Raw genomic sequence first — 11,234 nt, forward strand, 5'->3', positions numbered from 1 at the left:
GATTCCAGGGAGCCCAGCCCTGCCCCGGCCGCCTTTTCCCTTTCCAGGACTGGCTCCCGCCCGCAGGAGCGCTGAGCCGGCGGCCAGGAGCTCCCGGGCAGTGCCCGACAGGAATCCGGGAGCGCTGCTGGCCCCAGGGATCGCTTGGAGCATCCCACGGAACACCTGGGGCTTCCTGCCCGGAGCCGGGCCTGAGCCGGGATTTTCCCGTGCTGGGGGCTCCAGGGGAGGAGATGCCGGCAGGAAACTCAGAGGGGATGGAAATGCCTGGAGGAGATGTTCCTTCTTCTCCCCACGTGCTTATTCTGCATTCCCTGTGCTGCTCCTGCTGCATTCCCTGCACTGCTCCTGCTGCATTTCCCACCCAGCTCCTGCTGCATTTCCTGCGCTGTTCCTGCTGCATTCCCTGCGCTGCTCCTGCTGCATTTCCCACCCAGCTCCTGCTGCATTCCCTGTGCTGTTCCTGCTGCATTCCCTGTCCTGCTCCTGCTGCATTCCCTGCGCTGCTCCTGCTGCATTCCCTGCGCTGTTCCTGCTGCATTTCCCACCCAGCTCCTGCTGCATTTCCTGTGCTGCTCCTGCTGCATTCCCTGTGCTGCTCCTGCTGCATTTCCTGTGCTGCTCCTGCTGCATTCCCTGTGCTGTTCCTGCTGCATTCCCTGCTCTGCTCCTGCTGCATTCCCTGTGCTGTTCCTGCTGCATTTCCTGTGCTGCTCCTGCTGCATTTCCCACCCAGCTCCTGCTGCATTCCCTGTCCTGCTCCTGCTGCATTCCCTGCGCTGCTCCTGCTGCATTCCCTGTGCTGCTCCTGCTGCATTTCCTGTGCTGTTCCTGCTGCATTCCCTGCGCTGCTCCTGCTGCATTCCCTGTGCTGTTCCTGCTGCATTTCCTGTGCTGCTCCTGCTGCATTCCCTGTGCTGTTCCTGCTGCATTCCCTGTGCTGCTCCTGCTGCATTCCCTGCGCTGCTCCTGCTGCATTTCCCACCCAGCTCCTGCTGCATTCCCTGTGCTGTTCCTGCTGCATTTCCCACCCAGCTCCTGCTGAATTCCCTGTGCTGCTCCTGCTGCATTCCCTGCTCTGCTCCTGCTGCATTCCCTGTGCTGCTCCTGCTGCATTGCCTGTGCTGCTCCTGCTGCATTCCCTGTGCTGCTCCTGCTGCATTCCCTGTGCTGCTCCTGCTGCATTCCCTGCTCTGCTCCTGCTGCATTCCCTGTGATGCTCCTGCTGCATTCCCTGCTCTGCTCCTGCTGCATTCCCTGTGCTGCTCCAGCTGCATTCCTCTCCCAGCTCCATGAGTCTCTCCACTGTCCAGGATCATGATTTCCATCTATCCCAAATATCCACCCTGACCCCACTTCCAGGCTTTAATCCCAAACCGCTCCCCAAAGCTGCCAGGGTTCCCATTCCAGCTCATTCCAGCCCTGCCTCTTCACACCCGGCCCCAGCTCCTGCATTTTGCGCAGCTCCAGGGTTGGTTCCAGCTCCCCCCGTGATAAAGGTGCCGCAGAGAGGTGTCTCATTAATTGATTAATTATTGATGGGGCGCCAGACGGGCAGGCAGAGCTCAGCTCAGCCGGCTCCCAGCGCGTTCCCAGCCTCTCCTGATGTCACCGCTCGCTCCCCAGTCACAGCCACGTTGTCACCAGTTGTCACCGGCCACCTGCTCGGGACTGGGCAATCCTTGTTAAAATCCCAATTAGCATATAATGAGGTCGGGACAAATCCTGCCTTTCCCAAGCCCCAATTCCCTTTCTTTCTCTCTTTGGTTGGGTTTTTTTTCTTTTTTTTTAAACAAAAGGTTTCCTGTTGTTAAAAGTTTGGGGTAGGAAGGAGGCTGCGGCTCCAGGATCACATCCCAGCCTGGGGGAGCCCAGGGAGCCTCTGGATTAACCAGGCAGCTGCTGGGACACCTGGGAGGAGCCTGGAAAGGGGAGAATTCCACATCCCCTTGAGCTGCCTGAATGGTCCTGGAGTTCTCCTGAAGGGCTGCTTGAGTTTTCCATCCTGGAAAAGCCCCTCCCCAGCCGGAGTAATTCCCTTTTCAGGCTGCTCAGGGAAGTGGGAATGGCCATCCCTGGCAGTGGCACTTGGGGACGCGCTCTGGTGGTGACCATGGGGGTGCTGGGTTGGTGTCACCTCTCCACTGGCAGCTTTTTGGGACCTCACAGGTTAAACTGTCCCTGGATTTTGGCCACTTCTCTCTGGATGTGTTCATTTTCCTTCCTCCCACACTTCACAACGTCCCTTGGAGCCACCAGCAGCGTTAAACTCACTTTAAAAACAAATCATCGACTTCAAAATCCAAACCCTCCGCTCAATTATTCCCATTTTCTTTTGCAGCAGCTTTAACTCCAGGCATCATTTCTTCAGACAAAAACAAAAATTTAATATTTTTCCCTGTTCAAAGGAGGTCTGGGGCGTTCAGGTTCCAACCCCTGGAGAGCAAAAGCTGCAGGAGGGGCAGGGAGGGCCGGGGCTGTCCCCGCCCGGGGAGGTGGCCCAGGCTGGGTGTCCCGGCCGTCCCTCCCAGAGGAGACAACTCTTTTTGCCATCCCATTGAATTTTTCATATAAAGCTGATACCATGAAAAATGAGCATCTTTTCGCCGGGAAGACAATGGGGAATTTTTCAGGGAGTTGTTGCGCTCTTTGTGCGCTTTGTGGGGTTTTCTGTGAGCGGGACAGGTTTTATCAAAGGCCCGGAGTGACTCGGAGCCGCGGGGACAATGGCAGGGGGATGAAGTCACAACGTTAATCTGCTCTGTGCGCCTCTAAAGAGGTGGAAACCCCCGTGAATGCCATGAAATCCTCCCCACAATGAGCCCGCTCCGAGGTGCCAATCACAAAGTCACGGCGGCCACAAGGGGAAATCCTGGGAGGAAAAGGTCTGGAATGATGCAAATAGAAGGAATTTTAATAATGTGACAAAAAAAGGATTTTTAAAAAAAATTTTTTACATGGAGGAACGCCTGTGGAGAAATGGGGAAAAGAGGGAATGGAAGTTCATGGAGTGATTTGGGTTGGAGAGGACCTTAAAGCTCTTCCCATTCCTCCCCCTGCCATGGGCAGGGACATTCCCACCATCCCGGCTTGGAACCCTCTCCAAACCCATCCCAGCAAGGAGCCCCTGCCCTTCTCTCAGTGCCAGGATGAGAGGAAACAGCCTCGAGCTCCAGGCTGGACATGGCGAGGAATTTCCTCATGGAAAAGCTGTGGGAGTTTGGAATGTGCTGTCCAGGGAGCTCTGGAGGTGCCCAAGGATGGGGCTGGTGACAGGGTGGGGATAAACTGGGCACAGATTGGGCTCCATGACCTTGGGTGGCTTTTCCAGCCTCGACAATTCCAGGATTCTGGATGTGGATCAGGAATTCTGAAGGTCTCACACAGATTTTGTCCTGGTGCCTGCCAAAAGAAGGATGAGGTGAAGACCCCAAACTCCAAGCACCGATCCTGGAGCACTTGCTTTGTTTTCCTCGGTCCTGCCGAGGGCTGTTTGATGAGAAGGGACAAAGGACAGATCCCAAAGCGTGTCCCAGCAGCCAGGGACACATCCAGGTGTGTAAACAAAGCGGGCTTTCCCAAAAACAAATGGATTTTAGGCCGGGAATGAAATGTCCCGGCTCTTGGGGAATTCCATTCCCTCTTCCCGCGGGTGCCTGTCCGTGCTCCCAAAGCCTCAGCGCGCGGCTTTAAAGGAATTTCTCCCCTCTTTTGGATTAGTGACCCATTCTAACAGCTCCTCATTGCCCGCGAGTGTGGGGCTCTCAAAGGCCCCATTGGATCGAGCTTACAAAGGAGCTGAGCCGGAGATGAAGAGTTTACAAAAAGTTTGTAGGAAGCCGTGGAGTCCTTTTAAAAGAGAATAAACTGCCACTGCTGTGTCTGGGTTGAGTTAATCTGATTAGGCCAAGCTCATCAACAGCCCCAGTGAAAGGAATGAGGCGGGGGAAAGCTGTGGACAGGGCCTGGAAAAAAAAAAAAAAAGAAACCACAAAAAAAAAACCTCAGGGATCTTTTTAGCGGGGAAGTCAAACAAACCCCATTGTGGGGGAGCACGCTCGCCTGCAGACGGCAAAACGACAAATCTGCTCCAAGGAAAGCAAATAGCGGTGATGGCTTCTTTTCCCCTCCCTCCTTTCCCCCAGGTATGGGAGCAGAAACCTCAGGAGGTGAAGGGAAACGCAAAGAACCCAAAGGAAAGGGGCTGGGAGGTGCCCAGATGGCAGAGGGGGCGTTTGGGTGGCAGACGAGGATGGGCTTTACCCGCTCTGAGGAAAAACTTGAGGGATAAAAGGATTCCCATGAGTTTTTTGTGCTCCTGTGTCCCTTAGGAGCCATCCTGCCCCCGCTCCCGGCTGAAGTTGAGGCTTCCCCAAACTCTGGAGCGAAGCAGCAGGACCAGGAGAGGCTGAATCCCTTGGGAAGCTGAGCCCGGCTCCCGGCTCAGAGCGTGGCACCATCAGCCCCTCTCATGGTGACATTTTTATTGAGTGCCAACCAAAAATCCTCACTTCAAGCCCTGCCAGAAAGTCCCATCCCCACCGCCACCACCTCCCGGGAGACGTTTTCGCCTCTGAATTCCGAGCAGCTGGAATTGTGCTGGGCTTTAACTCCTCGGATAATTGAGAACAGCATCGGTGCCAGGAGATTTTCTGCCCGAGGCCGCCTCACACCGCTGTGATTAACTCGATTTTCTGCCTCCTGCCCGCTCAGGGCTCGGCCCCTCTTCTGTGTCCGCAGAGGATGGGGAAGGGACCCCTGGCTGGGAACCCGGGCACGGCGCTGCCTCTCTCCATCCCCACCGCCTTCTCAAGATGTTTTCCAGGGAAGGGAAAGTCAGCAGATCCGTGCTTGGGCAGAGTTTTTGGCACTTGCAGAAGAAGGGAACATCTGTCTCAATCAGCTGGGCTATTCTGTGCGGCGGCTCCTCCTCAGCTCTCAGCACCGAGAGAGACAAAACCGGGGCAAAATCTTCAAAAAGGGGGTTTTGTCTACGCCGCCGCAATTTCCTTTTAGGAAAATTTCCAAGGGCGGGGAAGGAGGAAAGGAGGGGAGAAAAGAAATTAAAGCCCATTTGCTTCCTCGTGAAAATGAGCAAAGAAAAAAAAAAAAATAAACTAAAAAATCTCCATTTCTAACGGGGCGAGATTCCTGCGGCGGCGTTGGCACCGCTGCGTTCCCAGCCCTCAAAAGGATGTCCTTGAAGAGGAGTTAATTAGTGCAGACAGGAATTTTCTTGGAAATATCTCCTCTCCCAGCTGGAAGAGCCCCGGCAGCGCCTGGGTTTGCTGGGATTCTGTTCCCAGGGCAGCCGGAGCGGGCTGGACACCGGGAATGCGCCTGGTCTGGGAGCTCCTGGGATCCAGGGAAACTCGGGCATGGGGGAAGCCTTTGGCACAGCTTGGGGCTCGGTGCTGGATCCATGGATTCGGGGAATCACGGCATTTCCAAGGCTGGAAAAGGCCTCGAGGCCCGGCCTTGCAGCATCTCCCTGCCCGTGATGTCCTCGAGCCACATCCAGAACAATTCCAGGGATGGGGAATTGTTCCACCGCCCATTCCCAATGTTCACAGCCCTTCCCAAGATTTCTTTCCCAGATAAAAGATGGAAGAGCCCCTGGGATCAGGCAGGTTTTGGATCCCGGGGATTTTTGGAGAATGGCTGAGCTGCAGGAGGATTTCTGATGGAAACTGGCACCGGAGGGATGGGAGAGGCAGAGCACAGCAGGGATGGGACAGATCAGGACACAAAAACTTCCCCGCCTTTCCCCAAACCCCTTCCTGGCCCTGGGCTCGTCCGGGGGGGATTTTGGCGGCCACGTGAGCGCCGCTAATTAATTTCAGCTGATTAGAGCTGGAAACTCCGCGGGGACAAAAGAGGCCACGGGAGGTTTGCCGGGGATGCTCGGGGCTGGAGGCTGCGCTCTAATTTGTTCCCCATTATGGGCGGCCAAAAAAAAAAACCTCCTCGCGAGCTGCCAGCCCTTAATGTCTTCATTTCTGGCTCGGCATTCCCCGTGACACGGCCCGAGGTGATGGATGGGATCAGGCCCGGGGAAATCCCGGAGGGATTAGAGCCCAATCCCTGGGCAAACAGCGCTGGAGAGGCTGAGCAGCCCCAGCTGTTCCCAACAATGCCGCGAGCAAACAGCGCCAGGGAGGGGCAGCCACCAAAACCCCACCAAACCCCCCAAAACCTCACTAGAACCTCACAGAAACCACACAAAACCTCACAAAACCCCACAAAACCCCCCAAAAACCTCACTAGAACCTCACAGAAACCCCACAAAACCTCACCAAAACCCCACAAAACCCCCCAAAAACCTCACTAGAACCTCACAGAAACCCCACAAAACCTCACAAAAACCCCAAAAACCTCACAAAACCCCCCCAAAACCTCACTAAAACCTCACAGAAACCCCACAAAACCTCACAAAACCCCCAAAAACCCCACAAAACCCCCCAAAAACCTCACTAGAACCTCACAGAAACCCCACAAAACCCCCAAAAACCTCACAAAAACCTCACAAAAACCCCATAAAACCCTCACAAAACCCCCAGAAAAACCCCACAAAACCCCACCAAAAACCCCAAAAACCTCACAAAATCCCACAAAAAACCCACAAAAACCTCACAAAACCCCACAAAAACCTCACTCAGCCCCTCCGGGATCCTTCATGAGCCTCTTCCCCCTCCATGCGAAGCTTTTCAGCGGCCTTGCCAATTTTTGAGGGGGCTGGCTGTAATAAAATGGGGTTCAGGGATCAAAGGGAGCTGGGCAGGGACAAGCGGGGACGGCCAGCAGAGGTTTGTCCCCTGCTCATCTCCTCAGGCCCAGAATCCCTCCTCACACCATCAGAATTCCAAGCTTTTAAGCTGTTTTTATTTTAAAAAGTGCCGTGTGTGAACACGAGGGGGTTTTATTTGTTGGGTTTTTATAAAAAAAGGGATCAAGATTAAATATATAGGCCATGCCCAGAGAGGAATCACAGGGACTTTGCACATAAGCCCTGAGAAGGAAAATCCCAAGTCTCCATCCAGAGGTTGTTTAAAGGCTTTCACTTCCCAGCAGAGGCTGGAAAAGCCGAATTATCCCAAGCTGGGGCAGCGCTACAAAGCAGGAATTGCAGGAGAGGAGCGAAATGATTGCAATTCCAGCTGCAAGGGGGTGAATGGAAGTGATCCCAGCTGCCATCCCAGGGTTGGCCAGTCCTGGAATTGTTTCCTTGGCATCTCCCGTGGACCCTGCGTGGGTGACGAAATAGATGAAGAGCTGTAAAATACGGGCTGGGCTGGAGAAAAGCGGCTTAGGGGGAGGAAATCCTGAGCTCTGCTCAGCCCCGCTCCCCACCCTGACATCCCAACTCCTCCCGCAAATTCCCGGGATCCGCCGCGTCCCCGTGGATCTTCTCGCACCTCGCAGGGGTTTTTCGGGAATTTTCCGGGCTCCTCCTGGGCTCGGGGGCAGTTTGCAGCTGCGGGGGTGGGAAGGTGGGCAGGCACAGCTCCAGGAGGGTGGCAGGGCAGTGTCGCTGTCCCCATCCTGTCCCCATTGTGAGGTTTCAATCGCCGCTAAAAGGCTGTAAAACCTCTGGGAATGGGAAATGGCCCTGGGCACATCCAGCTGGGCCTTTAGGTGGGGATAAAACAAAAATAAAACCACCCAGGCTCCGATCCTGGGGGAGGACAGAATTCCGGCTGCAAGGAAATGAGATTTCCCCAGGTTTCACCGAGCTTTGAAACCTGGAGATGGTGGAAACAGGAGGAGCGGGGCTGGGAGCGATGCCAGGGGTTCAGAACGGCACCAATTCCCCCGAGTTATCCCCTGGAATTCCCTCTGGAGAGGAGCACAGCCAGCTCCCTGCTCCCCGCCCGGGAATTGCATCACTTGATGTGGATTCTGCTGAAATCTTTGCTTCGTGACTTCTTTTTTTTTTAATTTTTGTTGGGGTTTTTTTCAGTGTAATTATGTAATTAATGCATTCAGAACCAGCGGCCGAAGGAGGGACATTATTTTTTTTTGATTATTATTATTATTATTATGACTTATTTCCTCCCAGGATTTTTACAGCCTCCCTCATTTTCAGAGAGATTGCACAAGGGGCTGTTGTTCTGCAGTTTATTGCTCTCAGAAGGAAACTGAGCCCTGAACCTTTGCAGTGACGCTCCAAAAGCCCTTTAATAACATTTATTCCTCCCCAGGGACACAACCTGCACCTCGGAGCCCTTTTTCCAGAGGAATGGGCTTCACTTTGTTGCCATTTAGACTCCTCCAGACAAACACCACCTCCCACACAGCAAAAATCATCATTCAGCCCGGAATTGCTGTTCCTGTGGTCACGTGCGCCTTGGGGAGAGAGAGGAAAAGGCTCCTGAAATAAATGAATTCTCCTGGAGCCTTTGATGTCTGCGGGAGGATGGTGCCGCTTCCTCCAGCGCGGCTGCCTTGGGTGCTCTCGGCAGCCTGGATGTGGCAAAGCACCTGGAATTGCTCCGGAGATGAAAGGGCCGGGATCCGATCAGCCGGGAGGATGGGAATACTTCCAAGTGGTTTTCTTTCCCTTTTTTTCCTCTTTTTTGCTCCCTTTCCTTCCCTTCCCTTCCCTTCCCTTCCCTTCCCTTCCCTTCCCTTCCCTTCCCTTCCCTTCCCTTCCCTTCCCTTCCCTTCCCTTCCCTTCCCTTCCCTTCCCTTCCCTTCCCTTCCCTTCCCTTCCCTTCCCTTCCCTTCCCTTCCCTTCCCTTCCCTTCCCTTCCCTTCCCTCCTTTTCCTCTGGGAATGATTCATTGGAGCAAATGAAGAGCAAAGCAGGAGTCAGGCCAAAACTGGGGATTCAATTCCACGTGTGGTTCCCTTCTCCTCCCAAAGAATTCCCACAAACTCAGCCAGGCCACCCTCGGTTTTCAGCGGCAGAACCGGGCGCGTTTTCCTGAGAGTTTTATAAAAATCCTCATTTTTATCCTTCAGAACGGGCGAGGAAAGGGGGGGGAAAAAGGAGCAGCGCCTTTCCAGCCGAGGAATCCTCCCGACTTTTCCAGCCTGTGTGGAGCTAATTCCCAATTTATGATTATTAAAAGATTAAAGCCTGCAGCAGCGAGATTTCACACGAGGGCCGCGTTCCCCGGAAAGGTCTTTAAATGGGCAGGGTTTGAAACCAGCCAGGAGCTCCGGGGCTGCCACCTTACCCCGGTTTCTGCCAAGTTACCCCAATTTCTGCCACCTTACCCCAATTTCTGCCACCTTACCCCAGTTTCTGCCACATTCCCCCAATTTCTGCCATCTTACCCCAATTTCTGCCACATTCCCCCAATTTCTGCCACCTTACCCCAATTTCTGCCACCTTACCCCAGTTTCTGCCACCTTACCCCAATTTCTGCCACCTTACCCCAATTTCTGCCACATTACCCCAGTTTCTGCCACCTTACCCCAATTTCTGCCACATTCCCCCAATTTCTGCCACATTCCCCCAATTTCTGCCACCTTACCCCAGTTTCTGCCACCTTACCCCAATTTCTGCCACCTTACCCCAATTTCTGCCGTGTTCCCCGAATTTCTGTGGGACATGGGAGCCCGATGGGCACCGTGACCCTCAGGAGGTTTTGGGGTTCCCCAAAGCCCCGCAGGTTTTTGGGGACACGCTGCTCCCATCCCAAAGGTGGCACAGAAAAGTGGGGGGTGGGTTTGGCACCTCCCTTGGCACGTGTGAGGTGCCAGGCTGAGCCGGTGGGCACAGAGTGACAAAAATCACCAAAATCGGGGCACAGAGCCCCGAGTGACAAAAATCACCAAAATCGGGGCACAGAGCCCCGAGTGACAAAAATCACCAAACCCGGGGCACAGAGCCCCGTGTGAATCAACACCAGTGACAAAAATCCCCAGGATGGGGACAAGAGGCCACCTGCCCGCTCGGGGGGCACGGAGGAGCCCCCAGTTTCAGGGAGGGGGGACGAGCTCCCGGCTCCTCCCGGGCACGGCTGGCACAAGGGGGGTCCTGTCCCCTCCTGCCCGGTAACCCCGGGGGTGGCGGGGCTCCGCAGCCGCACCGCAGCGGGATTTGCTCCGGGGAGCTGCGGGAGGGGACAAGCCGGGGGAAATAAAGGCGAGGGGGACAAATGGGGGTCCCTGAAGGCTGCAGGGGGGCGCTGACCCTTCCTGAGCGGCTGAAGCGGGGGGGGCGCGGGGTACCGGAGCATCACCGGCGCGCCAGAAGGCGCTGGGGGTTCACCCCCCCGGACGCATCCAGCTTCCTCCCGCTCCGCCACCGCCGGGATTCGCTTCCCGGGGCCGCAGGGAGCCGGGGGAGCGCAGGGGAAGCGGGAGCGGAGGAAGGCGGCGGCCCCGCGGGCGGTGCGGCGGGGCGGGGTTTTCCCATGGACCCGGGAGCGCTCCGGCACGTGCTCCAACGGGAAAACGGGGGGAGAGTGGGAATGGGAACGGGAACGGGAATGGGAATGGGAACGGGAACGGGAATGGGAACGGGAATGGGAATGGGAATGGGAATGGGAATGGGAATGGAAACGGGAATGGGAACGGGAATGGGAACGGGAATGGGAATGGGAATGGAAACGGGAACGGGAATGGGAATGGGAACGGGAACGGGAATGGGAATGGGAACGGGAATGGGAACGGGAATGGGAATGGGAACGGGGGGGGGGCGGGGAGCGGATTGGGAACGGGGGGGGCTGGGGGGGAGAACCGCGCGAGCCGCGGCCGTGATTGACAGCGGCGCCCGCGGCAGCCAATGGGAGAGCAGAGCGCCCGCGCGCCCGCCCGCAGCCCCCGCCCATTGGCCACCCGCCGGCCGCGGCCTCGCGTGCCGCGCCAGCCGCCGCCACCGCCCCCGGGCCGGGTGTCACGGGGCGGGCGGCAGCGAGCGGGGCCAGGGCCGGGGCCGGCGCGGCGGGGCCGGGGCCGGGACCCGCCCCGCCCGAGCTGTGCCCTCACACTCCACCCCCTCACGCCCCCCCGCCTTCCCGCACCCCACGTGGCCGCGCTGAGGGGCGGGGGGCGTTCCCCGCGCGCGCGTGATGGGGGGCGGGGCTCCCCGGAGAGGGGGCGGGGGGGCTGAGGCGCGGACCAATGGGAGCGCGGGACGCGCGGGCGCCGGGCGCGGGCCGGGCGCCGATTGGCCGAGCGCGAGTGTGGGAACGGCGGCGGCGGCGGGTTCACACGAATGGGCGCCGCCGCCGCCGCCGCCGCCGGGCTATAAAAGGGCGCGGGCGAGGGGCGGGGGGCGC

General features: G+C 56.9%; 1 long non-coding RNA gene across 1 annotated transcript; it reads right to left on the bottom strand.

Moving 5' to 3' along the window:
• Window positions 1-6,860: 6,860 nt before the first annotated feature.
• Window positions 6,861-7,896, bottom strand: LOC147649565 (uncharacterized). The gene is made up of 2 exons (XR_015278756.1): window positions 7,416-7,896; window positions 6,861-7,244 (listed from the first exon to the last, which is right to left on the bottom strand). It is a non-coding gene; the product is annotated as an uncharacterized LOC147649565 (long non-coding RNA).
• Between the last annotated feature and the right edge of the window lie 3,338 nt (window positions 7,897-11,234).

The sequence above is a fragment of the Cyanistes caeruleus genome, chromosome 22 (assembly GCF_971803275.1).
Source record: "Cyanistes caeruleus chromosome 22, bCyaCae1.hap1.1, whole genome shotgun sequence".
NCBI lineage: Eukaryota > Metazoa > Chordata > Aves > Passeriformes > Paridae > Cyanistes > Cyanistes caeruleus.